Below are 24336 nucleotides of genomic sequence, written 5' to 3' on the forward strand. Positions count from 1 at the left end.
AAGGGCCAGGCTCGGCCTGTACATTCAAGATCTTTACTGATCCTTTTTTCTAATGAAAACATTTGGGTAATTCTTTTTTAACATCATGCTTCTGCAGAAGGTGAAGTGTGCTACTCTTGTTCTAACTAACAATGCAAACCATGTTGAGTCTCACACGGAGTTTGAAGCGGCGTCCACAACCAAATACATTTTTAACATAGAAACAATGTAGATCCAACTAAATAGTTTCAGACACCCACAAATATCAACACAAAACACATTTTATGGAGGCCGCAAGGGTGGAGGGGAAAGGAGCACCACACGGGTTGTGTTTTGCTACGACTTCTTTCTTGAATTCAATAGTTTTTCTCACGTGTGCTGGCACATGCACATTTCTTTACCCCCATTTGCATGAGACTTGTCATGTAACTGTGTTATTTAGCAAATAACTACAAGTCAACCAGTGATGATGTCAAAGAGGGGCGACGGAGGTGGGGGTTGAGATCTGGCTAACAGGCACGTTTATTAACAAAGAAATGCGTGCAAACAGTTCATTAAGTGCAATGTGTGGCCGAGAGAGTATATGAAAACCGAGACTTATATTTGGCAAAAATTTTCTTCGAAAACTGAATCCTACGAAAACCGGGGTGTATGAAAACTGAGGTACCACTGTATATATGGACATATGTGTTTTTTGTGTGTGTTTTAAAAAAAAATCATTTTAATTACTCTCAAAAGTGGAAGTATAAAGCCGTTAAGGTATGGCTAACCATGACCATGACCATGACCATGACCATAAGCAGTGTTTACACTTGCACGCATTTTGCCTCTGCATTGTCCCGCAATTTGCCACGTGTCATTTACTGCATTTATGGCACTCCTGAAAAGCGTGAAGACTAGTTTCTGTTTACGCAAAAATTACGCACTTGGCACTTAATTTGTGGCCGAAAATGGTGCGCATTGGCACAAAATGACCACGACTTATTTACACCTTGCCAAGTACTGTTTACATCTAGTGCAGTGGCCCCCAAACTTTTTGGACCCACGGACAGGCTTGTGTTCCCACAACTCTCCGGCGGACCGGGGGTCGTGGTGGGGGTGTTTGTGCATCATAGCGATCTAATTTACCTTATTTATTATGTATTGTGTAGAACTAAGACAGGAACAACATCAAATTAAAAGCACATTGGCTCATTGGCACGCAACATTGCATAGCACTGCAGGGACAAAATGTGTGCAAGTGTAAACAAGGCTATAGACTCTGTTCATCTCAGGTTAAAATCTAAACAACCTATTCCACTTTGCCAGGTCCTGTCCCTGGATATCTGGCTTTCTTTGATGATGATACTGTGGAACTTCCTGGTCAGGAGAATCAGTCTGGGTCTCTGTTCTTGTCGATGTTGTTGAGGGTTGAAATGAGCGGCTGCTTTGGCTACAAGGGGCCCAGTGCCTGTAGGCAAAGATGACCCTGTCGTCCTCCTCCAACTGTCTGCTATGAATCGTCAATCCTTGCTTCAGGCTATGAGCAATGAGCATGCAATGAGGGGGGGGGGGGTTCCCGGAGGTTGGGGAAGCGGTTATAGGGGCAAAGACTTAATTCGCCTGTTTTCGTGTTAAATTTATACAACAGTTTCTCAGAAGTGTAACAGCTTCCTCTGAGTTTAACCCAGCCAAACAAGGGATTAATGGGGGTGAGGGAGAATAGGGTGCAACGTTGTACTGTTTTTCAGGAAATTTTCCCTGAAGTGCAAGTATTCTGTGAACTAAAGTAAATATAAAAAGGCAACATCCCCTCTTCCTGACAAAAATCTGTTTATCTGTCTCTGCCATTTATCCTGTGCAGGGTCACAAGCTGGTATCCATCCCAACTGACTTACTTCCTTTGTCCACTGTACTGTGCCTACTGTGTTCGACATCGCTTTACTAGCTTTGCATGGCGCTTTTCTACAGGAAAACAACTAGCGCTGTCTGACACACTGCAAAACTAATGAGAGAGAAGTTGCAGTAGGGTAGCAGTCGCCTGATCGGAGTTCCAGGAGCTCACCCCTTGCTTCCTGGAGACCCGTGTAGATCTGAGGAGTCTGTGATAGTGCATCTTTATTTCTAAGATGAACAGAAGCTGCAGCCACAGCGGTCAAGAAAACTGCTGAATGACATGAAACATTTGTGTTTGAAATACTTGAAAGTTTTTTCCGCGTTGAAAACATTAGACAAATTTGCAAATTACCCTCGTGCATCACTGACGGTAAATGTGATTTTCTGACATGTTCAATAATCATGATTCACCGGCTCATTCAACAGAGTTATACTATGTTGTGCAGTCTACAGCCAGTGCCCAAGGCTATCTGATGTTTCTCTAATGGATCATCCCTCTCATCCACCTCTGATCCTTATTGGTGATTATCCACTCAACATCTTTCAAAAAATAAATAAAAAAATAAATACAGTCGAAGTTCCTTTTTGGTGTGTTTTTCGCCCCAAAGAAGCCTCAAAATATGTTCCTATGAATTAGTCGTGTGAAAAAAAGTGTGCTGAAAGACGTTTATTTTGTATCCCAAGAAGCTTCCTTTAAAAAAAATTAAAAATTGTGAAAACATGATGTTTTGGTAAGGCTAGTCTTGCCACAGCCCCACCTCTGGGCTTGATCAGGAAATGCACGAATCCAGCGATTTTTACTGCGGAAAATGTTGGAATCATACAGAAAATACATTTATAATCCAGATCAGTGGACAAATATTAATACTTATTTCATGTTATCATTATTAGTTTTTTTTATTTGTCATGATGACAGGCCTTCCGCCTCACCTGCCTCCCCTGGCCGCACAGCACTGGTTCAAACCCATAACCACATGGCTGTGAAGCAAACATGATGACCATAACCACACTGTGCTGCCCTAAAATGCAAAAAAGCATACAGTATATCAGTGGTCCCCAACCCCCGGGCCACGGGCCGCACAGAAAGAAAAAATAATTTCCATTATTTCATTTTTTTTATGGTTTATTTTGAAAAGTGTCCGGATTCTCTCTGTTACATCCGTCTCACTTGACGCATGTCCATTGTGCGTGTGCTAACTTTATCTCATGCCGCACAGATAGACTTCTACTGTATTTTTACCATTTTTCTTTCACCTCATATTTGGTGTCAAATGCTGATACTATGTGGGAATGCATAAAGGTAAGTTTTGATGACTTATTGAGTGCTAATGTGCACATTTGTCTCAAGTTAATTCATGCTAGCGCACTGCCTTTTACCATACACATCAAACAGGGATGTAATAATCTCCCTGGAAAAACTTGGCTGGAACTTGAACTGGTGGATGGTGGGTCGGCATTCATTTTGTGCTTTTAATTTGATGTTATTCATGTCTTAGTTTTACACAATACATAATAAATAAGATAAATTAGATCGCTATTAGATCGCGGGAGATTTGTGGGAGCACAAGCCGGTCCTTGGGTCAAAAAAGGTTGGGGACCACTGCAGTATATGACATGTTCTCCAAACCTGCAGAGATCCTTCACAAGGATCTTCTATTCTACAGTATGTATAGTTTCAAACTGTTAGTCTGAGGTGAAATTAATTCCCCGATTGTAATTGTTGCGATATTTAATCCTGGATTTTTTGGGGGAAAAAAAGAAAAACAAAACCTGACGCAAATATGGTTTTATTAAGTGGCGCTAATATGATCTGTGATTGCATCCTTTCAGATGATTTGCTGTGGAAGTCATTATTGATGTGCTGTTTGCAAAATACACACACAGGATGATATTGACAAAGTACGGGAGTTTTCAAATCGAACAACAATCCTTACCTTTCGTGTCCACCTCCATCACACTCAGAAACTAGCATGGGAAGTGCCGTGAATGCCTTCTGTTTTGCTTTTAACGCACACCAGCTGCAAAATAAGACGTTAGGCTATAGTTTTGGGGCCAATTTACTCCAAGTGACTGAAACGTTAGGTTAATTATGCACTGATATCTAAATCATCACGCCTGTTATCACCGACATACATTTCAGTAAGTGCAAGGTTTTATTATTTTTCATAAACATACGGGCTGTGTATTGGCCATGACTAATATTTGTATGCATCGCAATGAATACTAGGGGCCGCAAAAGCCAGCAATAGCAGACACAAAAGGTAGTTGTTGTTTTTTTTTTTTTCTTGGAAGTACACCACATTTCTCTTTGAGTGACAGCCAGCAGTATTTTCAAGGCTCTGCTTCCTAGTGAAGCCTGGGCGACAAACTGCACATCACAAGGCGGCCAAGATGGCATCCATCGCACAGCCCTGCCACTGATCTCGCCACCATCGGCCGCCAATCAGACTCATCACATAGCAGCCTTCTGCTCGGTGACAACAGCCAGGGCCAAGAAAGTTAACTATTCCTGCTCCGGCCAGGACTAAAATAGTAGAATAACTGACTCTCTCTTAGTGACGTATTCTCTTTGTTTGTGGTCAGACTATGTCTGCAAAGAGGACTCTCCAGGATCCAAGTCAGCCTCCTTACTGTCAGCAGGATTCCAGTGAAAGTTTTTGGTCTTATAAACAGCGCGGGTATATACATATTATCTTATCTAGCATGCACTAGACTGTGGTAAATGATTGTGTGCATGTGTGTAGTGAACATCTCTAACTTAATTGGGAATATTGAATAGCAGATAATTAGATATTTGATGTGACACGTGGCGTCTAATGGGCTTGATGCAGTGGTCTCATGTTGTTCCCATAGCGAGAGGGATTTTTGATGTGTTGTCAGGCCCCAGTGTAAAAATAACTGAAGTGACAGCAGTGACTTGGTTGTCAGTGTTGTCGAGGCTGTTGTGGAGTTTCACATCCGTGGGTCCTGTGTATCCATGTGAGAGTGTGCGTGCCTGCATGCATGTTTGTTAGCTTTGTGAGTGTGATTGTGCATTTGTGTGCACGTTCTGTTGTATATTTGTGTGTGTGTGTTTGTGCATGGCAATGTTGTGGGTGACAGTGCTGATCGCTGTGTGATGACAGCCTATCATTGTCGCTGTGCAAGAGTGAGAGTGGCAGGGGGGCCTTTTTGGCATGTGTTTTCTCCACGCCTTCATCTGTGTCTATGGAACTCGAGCTTGGCTTAACAAAGGATAGGCAGGGTAGTGGGGTGGGGTGGGGTGTGTGTGTGTGCGCGTGGGCGTGTGTGAAGGGAGGGGCGGCTCCCTTGGTAAGTCAAATTCATTTTGGTAGGTGACAATCAGGTTAAGATCCCAGCATCATAGTTGGCCCAAAAGCAGCTGTACCAAAATCATTGCTCGAAGTCAACTTTGTTTTACATGGAAAAACTCAAAGCAAACCTTTTGCTTTCATTCAGTGCCATGTGGGAGCAGTTAGTTGCTCTTTGGGGGACTCATTCGATATGGGAAAGGACTGCAAAAAGTTGCCACAAGCCATTTAGCACAAATTATGTAATTACGCTATTTTTGAATAATCAGGATTGTTTGTTAAAACAAACCTCTGTGGGGCTAAATATAAATAGTTTGGTAAGACCCTCAATAACCTTCAACTATATTGATTGTTAATAGAACGGATGACAGCTGTTGGGTGTGTACGTTGTGTAAACCTCACTCCCTAATGCCTTAAGAGCTGCGCTGGATGATGAGTTAACAGCCCAGGGCTTTTAGCTCGTTGGCTAGCGCTGCTCAACTCTCAATCAGCGTGGATCTGTGGACGCAGGTTCAATCTCGGGCATGGTGCTGGGCTTGATCCATACAAACCTGTCCAAAATAAAGTTAATACTTGGTACTGTAATTATTCTGACACCTATCCAGCTTGGTGATAAAACGGCACCCGGTGCTTTAAGCTCAATGTCACGAGGAGTCCGTCTGTGAAAATATGTTTGTATATTTAGTGGTGATGAATATGCCCAGGGGGGATCTTTGTGTTCATTTCTTAACATAACCTGGTACCATGCCTTGGAAGACGTCCTTGCGTCATGGACAGTGTGAGTGAAAGCAACAGACACTGGGTTTAAATATGTAGAAATGGTGACACCAAGCAGTTACCCTGGCATTTCCACTCGTCTCGTATGGAAACAAATTGTAAAATTATCAACATATTTAGTATTTGGTTGTCGCCTCTCATGATGTACTGTATTGACCATTGGTCGACTGGTCACCGATCCGTGTGATAAGCAGAAAATCAGGCCCATAAAGGCAATGGAGGTACAGTGTAAATTATAGCACACAGATTTACAGTTAATAATTTATCAGTTAAGAGCAATACCATCTACCTCCGTTATACAAAAGGTGAGTTTGGTTACTGTCTAAAGCCAACTGAGCCACTGAGGGTGTGTATTAGGACATATTAACACAAATGCTCCTTGTAACAAATGATCATTTGTAATTACTACTAATAGCAATTGATTGGATTTAGACACCCAAAGCGCTTTACACTGAGAACCCATTATTCATTGACTACACAGCCATACACTGGTGGTGGTAATCCGGACACGTGGCTGCAAATTCACACCAAAGGCCTCTCTCACCTCCACCAAACACTCATTCACATTTATACACCACTGTGGGCGCCAGTGGCGGCAAGGTGGGTGAAGTGTCTTTCCCAAGGACACAACAGCAGTGACTGGGATGGAGTAGGCTGCGTTCAAACCGCCATCCCTCAGTTTTCTGGACGAAAGACTCTACCTCCTGAGCGACTGCATCATCATTATTATTACTGTATTTGTAATAATAAGAGTTGTGATGTGAAGACAAAACAATTTTCAACAAATGTAAAACAAAAATAGTGCATACTGTATGCATTGTTTATTTTGCCTTTCAGCAATCTCAGGGGATCTGAATCAGGCTCCACCAGGGAGCAGTGATCAAGATTGAAAGTGTAACACAGAAAACTGATTTCAAAGAAACACATATTACTTCTCTCAAGAACGGGAATGAACGAACAATGTGTGTGATGTCCAAATCCTTTGGGAAATTATCAGTTTATATAAGGCTTGGAAACAGCATTTAGAGCTTTATGGGATCCTAAAATCCCCATTGAAAAGCATGAAAGCATTCATTGCAGGTTTTACTGACTGTTGGAAGAAATGCTGTACACCACATTGGAGTTATTTCAGCAGCCACCCACGTGGCCATTCTGTAATATTAGCAACATTGTAAACACCTTTGGGCTAGCAGAGGTTACAGCTTCTGAGGTCTACCCTGTCTGAATATATGTGTACTGATTCCGACTATCAAACGTCTGCAGTTTATTTTTCATACTGTATATCATCAGTGTGCAAATAGACATCATTTTCCCCTTTTTGAACACTTATTAAATCTTCCTACAACTTGAGGTTATACGGTTTGCTCACATACATTTATTTCAACTATTAAGAATCAAATTATTTACGGTTCGGCTTACATAACTGCAACTCTATTATTATCTTATTAGCACAAACAGGTAAAACAGGAAACAATAAGAGTGGCATTCATTAACTTTCGTATTCTGAATATCTCTGAGTTAGCTGAGCAGCAGCCCACGGATAACTCAAAAGTCAAACAGTCAAACCTCGGTTTTTGTACGCCCCAGGTTTCCTCTGATTTGATTTTCATTGAAAATGTTCCTCGAAATGTTACTTTTCGTACACCACCTAATTAATAATGAAAACCGAGGTACCGCTGTACATTACAAACACAGGAGATACGGGGCTGGTTTTGGTGTATGTGCAAATACCTGTCACGGCAAAATAATGGTTATTAAATAGTATTAAATTATTAAATATTAAGAAATAAAATATGGAACATTATACAAATAATAAGCAATGCAAATTGTTGGTGCATCTTCTGTTTCCTTCATCAATATAAATTCATCATTGGTGGCTTACACAAAACATTTCTGCCTTCATTTGAAACAACTGCATTGTTTTCCTTAATGCAGCTTTTGTATTTATTATTTTATTTCGTTTTGTAAGGAAAAAAGGACTTCTTTCTGATGCATTTCATACAACGGCTGTGGGACGAACATCAATTAACATACATGACAATGATTATTTTTACAAAACTATACCACAAAATCAAACAAATAATGAATGTCGCCAAGCTACTGACAAGTAAAGAACTCACTGTGGCCATCTGTAGATAATACTATAACTACAGTATATCACAATGTGATTTATTTATTTATCTTACGTCTCTTTCAGTTCATATTTGTTTTGGATTTTTGTTGTGTCTTTTTTTTTATGAGATGGAGGACTGTAACTTAAGTCCCTTGTACCAGTAGTACTCGACTGGTTTGGCTGCAGGACCCCCCATCACCTTTCAATGACAAGCAGTGACCCAAATTGTGGAACTTTTTCAACTCAAACTTTTAAAATATCTTATATTTAAAGGGACTGTTTGCAACGGTTACACAGTCAAGAACGCGAGGTACATTCACAGACAGTGGATCATTACAAGGCAAAGAACCATGACCCACTGAAAACGGCCCAGCAACCCACTTTTTTGGGTCACCACCCACCAGTTGAGAATCACTGCCTTAGTAGCACAATTACATGCCTTGCTCGAGGTTAGGAATTTATACCCAAACCATTGCTTGTTTTTTTAGGTAGTCGTTTAGATTCGATGACAGAAGACTGCGGAGTAACAATTTTAGTAGTTTCCATCAACTGATCAGTCCCATAATGGCAGTGGACAAGTGGCCTACAGGCCTACAGGGCCTCCAGATCTTTATACATGCCTGCCCAGAAAAAAAAGACCCAAGGACCCATACTATACCTCAGTGATGTCTAATCTGGTTACCTCGGCAACAGTAGGGATTAGGAGGATGGTGAGGGAGGGGCTCTTCTAACGAGACTGGGTGTATGCATAATTCATGCAAACGAGCAAAGCAAGGAGGGGCAAAGGACTAGCTGATGGTTGATGAGCTTTTCTTCAATGGATGAGAGACACGCACACAAATATGTGTATCACAATACCCAACCATTACCAGTTCTCATTACAATGTTAATTAGTCATCCAGACACACCCGTTTACCATTTCCAATTAAACCCTACCATAGACTTTATGGTCATAGGAATTCAGTATTGCTTTTATGCCTCTAAGGTGCATTCAAAGAAAACACTACAGACACACACACTCATGTATTTATTGTGAAATGTTTTATTGAATCACTGGAGCAAAAATAATGTGAAGCTGATGAGAAGTGGTGGCAGCCGCGTGTTAATACCACACTGCAGCACCAGCTTGGAAAACAATCATCCAATAAAATGACAGCGGGTCAGTTCAATAGTATTAGTCATTTCACTCATGAACAGATGTCTTCAAGCACAAGATTATGGCTGCAATTTGACTGTGACTCAACATGCATATCACAAAAGCGTGAATAAACTGTGTGTGTGTGTGTGTGTGTGTGTGTGAGGAAGTGGGTGTCTGTATTCGGGAATTTGAATGCACTTGTTTATGTAGCCCCTCAGTGGACATGACAAACGTGTCGCCCCTTCAGTGTGGGCTACACCAAGATGCTGCCTCCCAGCGCCCTTACAAAACACACACATACATACATAACCTGCCACCTCTTCACCCCCGCCCTCCTCTTCCTGCCCCCGCCTCGTGCATAATCACCCCCACCCTGCCTTCCCTGCCACAGCACCCATGTCCAAACCAAACACAACAGATCAACAACTCGGCATGCAGATCATGTCACAGGATAAATTATGCGCAGTGTGTCAGCCTCATACGTGGGCTCTCGGCTGGCTGTCCGTGACATGTGTCAGGGTGCCCCTGCATCTCCGCCGTGCTACGCTAATGACGTGATCCCGGGTTAGCCTCCGATGCACCCCACCCCTTCTCTCCGCCTGCCCTATAGCACCTCGTCCCTGCAACCCCATCACCCACTCCTCGAACACCCCCCCACCCGTCACCCGGCGACAAGACAGTGTGTCACCTCCAGAAGATTTGGAAGGGGGGAACATTTTTTTTTTTATAAGGAATCAAGATGGACAACAATAGCTGGTCCAGTGTGCTGCTGACGTACCAGCGAGGAACATCCTACACCAGTTTCCGATATCTTTTTAATATTTATGTCCGGCTTTGTGTGGAGATTTAAAACAGGCCGATATCAGCTCGCTGTAGCAAGCCTTTTACATATAAAACATGACGTGTTAGACCTTTTTAAAACAATTTACTTGGCTTCCCTCCTTCCATCACTATCCCCCTTCTCTTGAATCTCTGTCTTCTCTCCCCCTCAAGACGGTGCATTTTTTATTTATGTTTTTTTTTTTTTTTTTGCAGTCTTTGTATGCAAATCCTGTCTGACTTGTCTGAATTATGTGTGTCTGTCCGGGAGCCTCTGTGATTCGGAGTGACTGAGGATCGCACACACGGTGATTGCATCCACTGGGCCTACTCTCAGCGTTGCATAAGTAATTGAGATGTCAGTATGTGTTCTCATATTCCTGCAACAAAACTGTAGGAAAACATCCACTGTTGAAGGTTATTTGAATAATTCCTTAATGGAAGGCAGGCTTTGTTTTTCGGGATGCATGAGAAAGCAAATGTCAATGATCAAAATCAAGCAGCATCATATCTCATAGAGGCAGCACTGATTCCTGGAGCACTTCACCCTCTATCCTCTTCTCTTTTGCTCTGAAAAGATAGATAAGGGATAAGTGTCTTTGTGCATATCAAACAGAACACAAGCCACTATTTCTCTAGGGTCTTTTTGAAACACAAATTGGTTTTGAGACATTTTCCATGTTGACCTCTTTGATTTGAAATAGGAAATGACAGGGACATGCTCGTTCTCATATTCAAATACGATCCTGAGAGGTCACTGACGGAATAGTACTGTAGATACAGTATACACTGAATAATACAAAATGTCATGAATCTTTGATAGAAAGATGATTGTCGCTGTACACATCTCCCCCGATGGAGTCAATTTGCAGTCATTATATTGCAATTCAGAGATTAAGGTTAAGGATTTCTTTTTACTCCACAATGTTGTGTCTTACCTCAACATTTGCCTTTGAAAACTGCGCCGGCTGGAATGCAACCGGGTTATTTTACTCTATTTCACTGGCGTGCTTCTTTTATTTTGAAGGATTGGCTTTACCGGCTATAGGACGTGTTACGGAGAGCCGACTGGCCCAATAGGCAATATAAGCAGATGCTCAGGGCTCCATGGCCTCCAGGAGGTGCTAAAAAATTGGAAAAAAACTCACCTTCAATATAGTAATTATATTAACTCATTCAATCCCAGCCATTTTTCAAAAGACAACCCGTTCATGAGGGCCGCACGGTGGTCTAGTGGTTAGCACGTTGGCTACACAGTCATAGTCTGGAGATCAGGAAGACCTGGGTTCGATTCTCCCCTGGGACATTTGTGTGTGGAGTTTGCATGTTCTCCCCGTGTGGGTTTTCCGGATACTCCAGTTTCCTCCCACATTCCAAAAACATGCATGTTAGCTTAATTGGTGACTCTAAATTGTCCATAGGTATGAATGTGAGTGTGAATGGTTGTTTGTCTATATGTGCCCTGTGATTCAGGGTGTACCCCGCCTCTCGCCCAAAGTCAGCTGAGATGGCTCCAGCATGCCCCCGCGACCCTAATATAGAAAATGGATGGATGGATGGTTAAATAAACATGGAAGCTACCAAAGGAAAAATTAGACTCCCGTCTTTCATCAGAAATAAGTTTTTTCCTACCTTTCTCTGCTCTTTAGTAATCTGAAGTTTCGGGAAAATATCAGTTCCCAACTAAAACAGGAAGAAAACCAACTTTTTGTGAAAAGATTTAGCATAACTTACGCTTTGACACAAATTTAAAGTATGCTGTACAGTTTTTGTATGTAGTTATTGCTGAGTGTAACTGTAGTTTATATCTCCAGTTATTGTGCGCAAATGATGTGGTTATTTAAATTGTTTGTTGATTGTTGTCGTTATAATTTATTACTAATATTTATTTGCCACACGGTGGCCGAGTGTTGGCATGTTGGCCACACAGTCAGGAAATCGGGAAGACCTGGGTTCGAATCTCCGCTTGGGCATCTCTGTGTGGAGTTCGCATGTTCTCCCCGTGCATGCGTGGGTTTTCCCCGGGTACACTGGCAACTCTTTGTCGCCAAATTGTCCATCGGTATGAATGCGAGATTGAATGTGTTGTTTGTCTATATGCGCCCTGCGACCGACTGGCGACCAGTCCAGGGTGTACCCCGCCTCTCGCCTATAAGTCATCTGGGATAGGCTCCAGCATACCCAAGCGACCCTCATGGATGGATGGATGGCTATTCTGTGGTAATATTTTGGGGAATCTATTTTGTTAACCATGTAATTTAGGTGAGATGTTATCTTACAAATGAAAGACAATTGTATGCAATGTAAGCGTATGTAAATCGCCGATGGAGGGCGTTGCCTTATGGAATCTTGCCAAGGGCGCCACTGATTTTTCAAATGTCTGAGCATACACACAAACTTTCATCCTGGAAATGTACTTGAAATGGATGCCATATGTGTTATATTTTTACTTTTATTTAATTCCAAAAATTAATTAAAATCAATTAATTAAACCAAAAATTACAACTGAAAAAAATTGCCGGCCCCTTTGGCACCTCTCGGGCAAACTCTGCGTAACACTTCCCGTATTCGGTACGTCCCGCCATCAAAATAAAAATGCACGGTTAAACCACACATTCATTCCACACTAAACATTCATTCCAAACCAGCTTGCTACTTTTCAGCCCTTTCTCATTCGAAACAGAAAAAAAATCTCACCCAGATTCGCCTCTTGTTCTTCTATTTGCAGATACTCCGACAGCCAGTCCACCTTAAAAGAACCACCTTTGTTTACTTTGGCATGGAGAGTGGATGTGGTACTGCCTGTTGGTTTCGCCATAATACAGGGCTAGCAAGCAGCGTTTAGCTCTGTTAACGCTGCTGTGGTGCAGCAGGCGTAGCTATATGCTAACCTGCATATCAAAATGGTACAGAATAAATGATGTGTTTATTGTTTTATTTTTGTGCGATGTATAGAAACGAGCGGGTGCTGGGAAAGAAAGGCAAAATACGGTAGTTCCCCAGTGAATGTGTTTTGGCAGCCATTTCATTTTTAGACTTAGTCTTTTGGATGAAAACGCTTCTTGTTTTCGTCACATTTTAGTCAGTTCTATATGGGATAGTTTTAGTCCAGTTGTAGTCGATGAAAATTACAAAAATAAAAACATTTTAGTCTAGTTTTAGTCAAAAAAAACTAAAAACAGAATTCAGTTTTAGTTAAACAACAATAATAATGATGTATGTCTACATATTGGGGATACAATTACTCTATCACTGTATACTAAGTACACCCCCTGTAAAGATTGACAGGTGACTACAAAATCAAATGTAGGTATAGCTTATCTTCAAAAACATAAGTGTTGCGTTTGTTTTGCTTGTGTGTGTCCTGTGGCGCAACACAAACGCCACAGGTCAGGGTTGGAGCTGCTTGACGTCACTGACGTACCCTTGTGGCTTATGGCCCAAAGCTAGCAGAACATAAACACACAAAACGATGGCCACACCGTCACTGAATGTAAACACAGCAAAACATGATGCTAACTTTACAGAAGTTCAATGTTCATTTAAACACATGAGGAACAGCAACAGGTCAAAAATCCCTGCATGTTTGTCATGTAACAGCAACACACACATAAACTAATGAACTGACATTAGCACAACAAGGCTAACGTTAGCCTGAAGCTATCGCTAAGTTTGCGCCAGGACTTACGTGGAAAGCTTTAGGCTTGCTATGAAATTTATCACAAGTCAATTGTCAAGTAACATTGTATGTATATGATATGTTAACACAACGTGTTGTAACTTACCTTCCAGAGAATATCAGTGTGATGAGCCTTTAGGTCAGGGGTGTCCAAAGTGTGGCCCGAGGGCCATTTGCGGCCCGCGGCTGTGATTTTATCGGCCCACTGCACAGTCTAAAAATGTAATTTAACAAGGAAACTTAAAAAAAAACAACAACAACAGCAGCAAAAATGGGAAAATCGATCAAAAGTCAAAATATCAAGAGAAGAGTTGTAATCTAGCAAGAAAAAAAGCCATAATTTCTCAAGAATAAAGTAATAGGATGAGGGAAAATATCATTTTAGTAGCATAAAGTTGAAATATTCAAGAAAATTAAGTCAAAAACAACAAATAAAGTTGCAATTCTTGGAAATTTAGGTTGGCGCAAAATTTATAACACGGGAATAAAGTCAAAATATAGAAGTCAAAATAATAGAGTTGTAATAAATAATAATAATAATAAAGTTGAAATATTTGGAAAATTATATTTAAAAAAAAATCAAGAGCAGAAATTTTACTATAGTAAAGTCAAAATATTAAGAGGAAAAAATAGTTTTCTAATTTGAATTTTATGAGAATAAACTTGTAAAATGAGGAAAAATATCATTTTAGTAACAATGTTGAAATAAAGAAAAAATACATTATTGTTTTAAAAGATACAGAGTTATAATTACGAGAAGAGAATTTACAAGAGGAAAGTTGAAATGAAATCGTTGGAAAGAAAAAGCAAAAATGGAAAAAAACAGCTGTAATTTTACGGGAATAAAGTCAAAATATCAGTCATAATCGAATGCAGAACAAAAGTCCCAATAGGAAAAAAGCAGAACCTCGTAGCGGAGGCAAAAAACTGAACTGTTTAGAACTACAAATACATTTGATCGCTTCATCAAAATAAAATAATTGTAATATTTTATCTCGGCCGACAGTGCACTGACGGCTTGTGTCTGCGGGACGGACGTCACAGGAGCACCCGCTGCTGCTCAGTGAGAACACAAACTGCAGATCAATGTGTGCTTTCGCTTTTAAGTCCGCAGATACCAGAAATCTCTCCAACGACGCCAGAAAAAGCAGCTAGATTTGTCTTTGGTCACCTTTGAGAAATTATATCGTCAAAAGTGTTTGGAATGTCACCAGATTTAGCGACAAAGTCGCCACGTTGCCAACACTGATTATATTTAACGTATATCCACAAATCATTGCCTTGTTTCCCACCAAAAGTGCTCCCGTTGCCCACGTCACCGGCCACCGGCGTGTTGAGCATAAGGTGCAATGCGTGCTGAGCTAGGATGCGTTGCAAAGTTCAACTTTTTGACTGAGAGATGACACACGCAATAGGAAGAAATGTCATGTATTTTAAACATCTGATAGACCACCCACTAACATTGTCATCCAGTCATGTCTCGTCAACAAAAACTCACACACGACTCGTCATGTTTTAGTCATCAAAGACCCGTGTTTAGCTTGTCACCATCACATTTTTGTCCGTTGACAAAAACAACACTGGTGTACAGTATATAAACATAGAAAGCACATTAAAATGCATTGAAAAGGAAACACTAACATTTGATCCCTTTTACTCACCAAGTTTGTCCAGGTTTCAACTGAAATACACACCTGAAGTTCCCATCCGCAACCTGAACAGAGCTAATAATGCCTTTGAGATGATCTGCTACATCCATAAGTCTGATGCTGTCAAACACTATTAGTCTCCACTGACAAGTCTGTCATATCAACACTCCCACTCAATAAACACACCATCGAGGAAAAACTGCCGTCTGTCTATCAAAAAAATGACACTAATATTTTTCTTCACACAAGAAGCTGCTGTACTTGTTACATCAGCCTTAGCGTCATATTGTGAAGTGGCGACCTTGATAGTTAAACACAAGCTGTTTCAATATTGCAACATGTGTTAAATGGATAGTCACTTCTGTCCACACTGGATTAAACACAGTTTAATATGATCCTATGCTGATCAATACTACAAGCATTAGAACAGCTCTATGATGCTGTGCAGTGGTACCCCAATGACACCACCAACTACGCTACTGGCAAGCGACTAATCTTTCCCCCAGAGATTGCAACCACCACCCTCAGACCAGACTTGGTGCTGTTGTCCCCTTCACTGAAGGTGGTGAACATCATAGGGGAAAGTCAAGGCGACCCGTCCCTGACCTTCGCAAAGCCCGTGATGGTTTATGTGGCGCTAACATGTCAGAGATGTACTTTGGCGCAAGACCGTGAAAAGACTTGGACACAAGCAGAGCTGTTTTAAAGTCTACTCTCTGAGCGACAGGAAGCCAGTGCAGAGACCTGAGTACTGGACTAATATGGTCATATTTCCTGGTTCTAGTCGGGACTCGAGCAGCAGCATTCTGGCTATATTACAGCTGTTTTACAGCTCGTTTAGCGAGCCCGGCGAGAAGGCCGTTAAAGTAGTCCAGCCTGCTGGAGACAAAGACATGGAATAGTTTCTCTAAATCTCTAAATCTGGTTGAGACACTATTCCCTTGATTTTGGCAATGTTTTTTAGGTGGTAAAAGCTGATAATGTTATTGATTTAATGTGGCTGTTAAAGTTCAGATCTCAGTCCATTATTAATCTTAGATTTCTATGATTAGGTTTTAGAGAAAGAGTCTCAAGGTGACTGATAACACTTTCTCTTTGTTTCTGTGGGCCAAATAATAACAATGATTGCAGTTTTGTCTGAGTTTAGCTGGAGAAAGTTGTTTTGCATCCACACACTGATCTGTTTGATGCAGTGACAAAGTAAATCTGCAGGACCATGTTCACCTGCCGTCAGTGACACGTAGATCTGAGTGTCCGTCTGCATACTTGTGGTAGGGCACATTGCAGCTGCCTATTAGCTGCTCTAGAGGAAGCACGTACAGATTGAAAAATAGCAGCCACAGGATTGACCCCTGGGCAACCCCACAGGTCATAGCCATTTGGTCTAAGACACACTTACCAATTCCAGCAATGTATTTCCTGTCCTCCAGATAGGACTTGAACCAGTTTAAGAGCAGTATCAGAGATTCCCACCCAGTTTTCTAGCCTCTGCAATAAGATCACGTGGTCAGCTGTGTCAAAGGCAGCGCTCAAGTCCAGCAGAACTAAAACTGACACTTTGCCTGCATCTGTGTTCGGACGGATATCATTTGTCACCTTGATCAGAGCTGTCTCAGTGATGTGGTGGTGCCTAAAGCCTGATTGGAAAGTATCAGTAGGGCTCACGGTCCCGTGGGAGGATTCCACCGAAGAGGCCTGTGAATGAAAGAAACTGCGCTACACAGATCTGGCAACAGATGCACAACAATGAGGATGGAAGGCCAACGTCTATCCAGCCGACGTAGGATGCAGAGGTTATGTGGCTTCCTCTACCATCAGACTCATGAAAGACCTTGGCATTCATGGACAGGCTCTGCGACAGACAATGGCTGTGTCTAATTTAAGGGTCTGCAGCCTGCAATGCCAGTAGCCTACCCGGTCGGCGAAGGCCAGGCGTTCGGAGGCTCCTTCTCAGGCGGTGAACCAGCCTTGTGAATTCAGACGGTCTAGCCTTCCTCTCACTTCCTGGTTGTGTTACGTGTTCTCATTTTTACCCTGACTTCGTGACAGAATGATATCGGCCTTCAACCGCTAAAGGAGAACGGAAACCTAACTAAAGTGAAAGAGAACAAACAAAATGTGACATTATGGAAGCAAAGTTATTCCTTTTTTAAATGTAGGTTTAACAGTAGAAAGAAGAGAGGTTCTCCGTCGGCAGATTTATCTCCAGCTCAGAGCTAAACCTGAGCGAGCATTAAAGGATCATTTGAATTCCTCCGCCAACTTGCATCGTATTTATAAGTTTTAATATATGTATTATTTGATCACATGTATGACTTGATGTAATAAAACAATGTAGCATCCTACACAGATCAAGCTGCAGGGCAGGTGAAATAATGACGAGGTGCAGGAAGCCAAAGGAGGAGACGGTTTGGAGGCCATCAGTGATGTTCCATGGTGGTACCACATATCTGGCTGTCCTGGAGCTCCATCCTGACCATGATCATCTTTAGCAGTTTAAAACGATCCTATTCTATTTGTGTTCTTTATAAAATGAATGGTCATCTTTTGTGTTTACATAATTGAGAAAGAGTGTTTTCTTTGAAAAGGGTTAGTGACATGGCAGTGGAGATCATCCTTGCACACCCGCTTGACAAATGATGATTAGGACAGTGGAGACATGCACCAGTCCACATGATGTCCCACTGACAGACACAAGACTTTGTTGATGGAACACCTTGCAGTCATACTCACATCATATTTGGAATACATGTTTAATAAGAGTCATTGTATTTTCATTAATGTCTACAATGTAGCAAAGCTAAGTTATAAGTTAAGCTATAGGCCTTGTTATAAATGATTGGAAATATGAAGTCGAATACAGTAAATCATTTGTAAGGCAGCATATCCTCCCTTTTCCTCAATCTTTGCAATGAATATGGGAAGATGAAAATCACAAGAGCAGTAGCTTCAGCACGATATTTACTGTATTTAATTTATTTATTTTATTGTTAAACACTGAAAACATCATTTTGTTTGCCAAATTATCATCTAAACTCGTACATACTCTATTTTTTTTATTGTTTGTTTACTGTATGTGCTTGTGAGCCCATGCATTTCCTCCGAGACTGCCCTCAGGACAGAAGCAAGAGAAATGTAACACAAGATCACATTAACACAAGTATAAACATTCGGAAAATTTAACATACAGAACATCCCAATAAAACATGTACGTGATGTACACAAACACAAAATGACTTCTTTTTCCATTTATGTATGGAATATTAAGTGTTATGTATTTACATAATCACGGTAGTAAGATTAGTCGTAGTCGTAGAAAGACTTAATATTTTGCATCCAAAGGCTCCGCACATCAAACTGCCTGCTTGCTCAAATAAACCAATACTTCCGATTCCAAACCAATATTTATTGATAATCAATACTTACGCTTCTCCTGCTTTGCACCGTAATGTTGACATTTTTAAGGGCTGGATGGAAGCGCGCACAAAGAATCTTGGGATATGATGGGCTACGAAGGATGGTTTGAATGCAGGCTTCTTTTCTATGGAGGAGGAGGACACATTTGTCGGCCGCATTTGGAGGAGCCTTCGCCGACTTTCTAATTTGGACAGCCTTCGCATGGGACGATGATGTCATGCAGCCCACAAATGCGGACTGGTAGGCTGCAGACCCCGGATTTAGACACAGCCATTAAGATCAGTCTCTGAAGCGGCCGAAAGAAGTTTGAAACCCACCCCCTTCCTTCCTGCCCTTACCCAAGGGTAGGGTGTGGGGGGGAAGGGGAGAGGCTGCGCGACGACACGGCAGGCGGGGCAGTTTTTGGTCCCAGGTCGGGATCTTACTGCCTAGCTCACTGCCCACCACCCACTTCTCCCCCCCACTTTCCAGGCACTACTTTACTCATGATTGGGCTCAGGCTTGATCACCCTGTAGTTGGCCGCCTTTGATGAGGGTGTCTAGTGTTGAAAGGCCGATTCAAGGGTATACTACGGATGATGTGTCCCAAAATTGACATCCTTCCCATGGTTGAGATAAAGTTCTCCCACCACTCTCAACATCCACGCCTCATGTGATTAGCATCTATTGGCACAGTGTCCATCAAGTCCTATTGTCAAAATAATACATTAAAAACTCCAGATTGGGAAATGGGGATTGAAAGATGTTCAGTGCCAAAGAGTAACACATAAACAACAAATCATGCTAACTTTAATGTCACAGTGGCTTGTGCATGGGAGGTGTATCTCCACCTAAACCATACAGCACTACATGTATCTATACTGAACCATTCCATACAGTGCACATGGTCTCGGTTTATGAATCGAACGATACACAATTGTGTATTTATTTGATCAACTTCTGATGTTGAGGATCTTCGCTCGACAATGCAGCTTAATGTTTACTATATTGTTTTTATTTTTATATTTTTTTTATTTTGTAAAGATGTAGAAGTTATTTTGAGTTATTAGGATAAACTACAATGTGTCACGGGCCAATATAAATGCAAATCGCCCCCAGGCCGCACTTTGGACACCCCTGCCTTAAATATACCTGAAATCGAAGGTCCTCCACCATCCTTCATATTTTTGGAAGTACTTTTGTTTTGCTTTGTTTGTTATTAATTATGACCCTGATGGCAAGCTCGTAGTGGACAAAAGCACAAGCATTTATGGTCATATTTTTTTTCTTACGATACGTGTGCCTGGTGGTGAAATCACAAAGAAAAACAAAAAAGACAACACATCCAAAGAAAAGCAAAACAGTTGTGGAGTTAATCTTTTCGAAGCTCACCGAGATAAAGTCGTGTGAGATTTGCCGATGCTTCGTGCGATGCCACAATGATGCTTGTAAGTCGATAAAGGCATATTTTTCCAGCAACTTCAGTTTCATCCTTGCAATGTACAGTATGACTTTCAACACGTTCGACTGTGCTTGGTGTTAAAACGATCATTATTATCTTTATAAACGCTGATTTTTTCATAAATCTCTAATTAGATTGTGAGGATGTATAATGTTGTGCCGAGTGTGTACATCTACAAAAGGAACATATGAATAATAAATTATATTTAATGGCCCTGTCACACCTTGACGATTTAGCCAGCACACGCCAACGTATGAAAAATTTGGCCAATACGCTGGCGTACGTCGAATAAGTTATGGGTAAGTTTTGTATAAGTTAAGAGCACACTGAAGCACGCCGGCATACGTCGTAGTATGTCCAAGTTGTCCAAAAATTTTGTGCATGCACAAAACTTTTCGACGTATGTCAACGTGTGATTCATACATCCCGCATACGCGGGCAATAAGTTATGCGATCGTTGACGCTCGTTCACACACGTTATTTGTAAGTTACGCACAAGTCGTAATACGTCAACATACCTTGAGATAAAACTGTGTCTTCTTGGCTCTCTTCTTGGCAAGAGTTGGCTGAGAGGAGATGGAGGCCACTGGGGAAGCAGCTTCCGATACCACTGACGATGCCTGAGAGGCGTTAGAACCTGCGTCATCTAGATCAGAGTGAGAGTGGGACGGGGAGGCTGTGGGTGGTGATGGATCCTTCTTACGTCCACGTCCTCGCCCTGGGCCTCCGTCACTGCCCTGACACTTCTTGGCAGCGGTCTTTGAAATTTTCTTCGGCATGATGGTGATGTTGACACTGCGATGTCTAGTGAGGTTATGATTTAAGTCATCAAGGGGCAGCTTTTTTTATAGGCTACGGCACGTGATCGTCGGCCATACGCTGCCGTGTGGTTTGCATAAGTTAGACTGGCGTCGGGCATAAGTTGTGAACGCCGGCAACACGCTACGCATTCGTTGGTATAAGTTGTCTATAAGTTATAGAAACGTTCTATATAAGTTACTAATACGTCATGTATACTAACATAATACGTCACGTCTAACTCATTATGAATACGCTATGTACACGCCCAAAATTGAAAAAAACGTCGACAGTTCAACGTATGCCATCAAAATGATCACGTCGGGCATGCGCTGGCTAAATCGTCAAGGTGTGACAGGGCCATAAGAAGTCTGCATACATTATTCAATGTTCATTCCCCAATAAGGTAAAACTTAAAGGTATGGTTTGTATGTTGATTTCAATGCTTTAATGTCTGTTTTGGAAACATTCATTATGGGGAAAATATCAATTAAAAGTGCATCTAAAAGCTGATCAAGACAGTATTTTGCCTCAAGAATAAAAGCAACCCTCTGTCGTGTGCACAGATCCAACACATTTTACAGAAGGAGGCTTGGCAACGTAATTGAATCAAGTCCACAAGCCGACTTAAATCAACATAAAAATAGACTGAGGCAGGTAGAACATGTGAATACTGATAACTTGTCCCTGAATGCAATTTCTACAATGAAGCGTATCACGAGCCAAACAGATTTCCCAGACTTTAGTTTCAGATCCAGAACAAAGTCTCTCAGCCGTTGTTGCTTTGTTTGTTGATTCTCTGTCAGACATTGTTTGTTTGGTTGGAAGTGTTTTGGAAGGGTATTAAACCATGCATGGGGGGAGGGGTTGTGTGCTCCAAAGTTGGAGGTTTTATAGACACACGCAGCAAGATACGCCGTGGGAGCTTTGTCTTTGTTTCATGGTGACAATGATCGTCATACTGCTATCATATACAAACCAGGAGCAACAGCATATAAAAGCGTTGTCTTTTTCTCAGAGTAAATATGCATTCAGGGTAATGCGCACCTTGACACTGCGGAGCTCCTGACAAAAAGACCCAACATGGATTAACATGCCCTCTGTGGTTCCCCTTCACATCTGAGTGACACTTCTTGAGCATTATCTTGAACAGATTACATGGCTCTTTAGGTCCAATAATGTACTGAATAGTATTGATGTGTCCTGTTGAGTGTATCTGAGTTCTCTCTAGGAAGAGGCAGACCACAGCAAAGGGGCTATTACTCCCTCCTCATGTTCCCACCAGACTTGATAATTTTGTTATTCTGTTCGTGCCCTCGGTCTCCACCCAGTGTTGTCTGCTGTACATAATGGTTGCAGCCCTGAGAGGAAGCAGGCATTTACTTATACAAAACCTAGAGGAAAGCCCTACCAATCCTTAGGGCTCACGTTCCGCAGTGCCCAAAACACAAAGACTATGCAAATCTTCCCAGGTTGCGTTTATCTACTTTCGGTTTCCGCTCGCACCACGGGAACCTGCATTGTGCCGTGCGTGGCGATTATCGCATGTAATTTACATAGAATACGCACAGGAAACAGTGCGCTGATCTCTAACAAAGCAGAGAAGAGTCTCTATCGGCTCAGCAGCTATCTGACGCCACAGCAAAATTACAGGTTTAGCTGTAGGGAATTAAACCTGCAAGGCATTTTTTGCGGGTATGCAGTGAACACTATCTCGTCCAAATGTTGCTTGTTTTAGAATCCAACTCAAGCAGCCCATTTTTAGGAAGCTGCATCTTCAGCAGGATAATCTGCCCTCTGCCTGTGTTTCCTTTGTCACTGAATCCACGTATCAGCACAGTGAGGTGAAGCCCCGTCGAGTAATTGCACACAGACACTCATGCTAATACAACCGGGGGAGTGAGAGTGTACGTCTATGACTGACTGAACCAAAGTGAAACACGTTGTGAGAGTGAGCAATGGAAGTCATAACACTGCAGGATGGTTTCGACTGCTACTGTAAGTACTCTATCAGAAACTTGAGACACCGGGGTGAAATGAGAGATCAAATTCCTGATCCAGACGCTTTACCTGAAAGCCTACTGGAAGAAGAAAACCCCTCAACTTACTCTACCTTTTGCTGGGAGTCATCTGGAGGTCCCTGTACAGTGAATCCGTCTGCTCTTTCTCAAGCTGAGTGTTTACGTCAGTGGTGTACATTCACAGTCACAAATGCCAAGAATAGAAAGTGAAAATAAAGAAGCCATAAGAAAATACCGCAAGGAATGCAACAAAATAAGGATGCAATATTCACATTAGGATTAGGATTAGGGTTATTATAGGGTTAAAGTTATGTTAGGTTAGGGTTAGAGATTAGATAGTGGATAGTCTCAGCTAAAACTCACTTACTTAAACTGTCTTATTTCCTTTTTGATTCTGCTGTTTTGATTAATCTGCACTGTTTTACACACATATGCACTCAAATGTTATGTTATGTTAAATGATATTGAAATGCGTCTAGCTGATGTGACCCAGGCAGGACAAACGTCCAACATGTGGACAATGGCTAACTAATGAAAACACCGGTGTGCAAGTCCAGGCACTCATGGAGTGATAGCGGGGATGGCCAATTTACACACTAGTAAATCTAGCCAATCAATGAGCTTTTTGGGCAGTCTGAAGGGAAATAGGCTTCAGCTTGAGTGTCCATTTTAGTCCTAGTGCTTGACCCAGTCTCCTTTTAATATAGTGTAGTGTGTTTTTGGACGGTAAAACTACAGTGAAGGGGGCATGCCCCCCACCCCCGGATTACACAAATGACTAACGAAAATGTGCTTGGCCTTTATACCAAGGTAGGCATCGAACCATGAGGACGGCGTACTGTTACAGCCCTAAAACATTACTGCTACTACTTGGACTGCATTATTGACATTTTTGTTCCCTTGGATTAAGGACTTTTGATTCTGGATGGGACTTTACCTTCTTTAAGTGATAAAGAATCAGGTATATATCTGTCAATCTAAATATGTATATATAATAATACATTTTATTTGCTGGCGCCTTTCAAAACACCCAAGATCACCTTACATGCAATAAAATAATCACAATAAAACATACAAATAAAAATAATAACACAAAGGGGGAACAGCCAGACACTCAATACTAAAAATCCAAGGTCAAGCGAGTAAGCGGTTATGAACAGGTGAGTTTTAAATTGTGATTTAAAAATCTCTACAGAGTCCCGTAGACGGATGCGTTCTGGAAGAGCCTTCCAGTGTCTGGGTGCTGAGCAGCTGAAAGCCCGAGCACTGAACGTAGTCATCTTAAAACGAGGAGAGGCGAGCAGGGCAGCGGATGATGA

General features: G+C 41.7%; 1 long non-coding RNA gene across 1 annotated transcript; it reads right to left on the reverse strand.

Moving 5' to 3' along the window:
* Positions 1-9882: 9882 nt before the first annotated feature.
* On the reverse strand, positions 9883-15433 carry LOC129185458 (uncharacterized). The gene is made up of 4 exons (XR_008572073.1): positions 15353-15433; positions 13798-13905; positions 12710-12761; positions 9883-10582 (listed from the first exon to the last, which is right to left on the reverse strand). It is a non-coding gene; the product is annotated as an uncharacterized LOC129185458 (long non-coding RNA).
* Positions 15434-24336: the final 8903 nt, after the last annotated feature.

This window comes from Dunckerocampus dactyliophorus, chromosome 7, assembly GCF_027744805.1.
Source record: "Dunckerocampus dactyliophorus isolate RoL2022-P2 chromosome 7, RoL_Ddac_1.1, whole genome shotgun sequence".
NCBI classification, from domain to species: Eukaryota; Metazoa; Chordata; class Actinopteri; order Syngnathiformes; family Syngnathidae; genus Dunckerocampus; species Dunckerocampus dactyliophorus.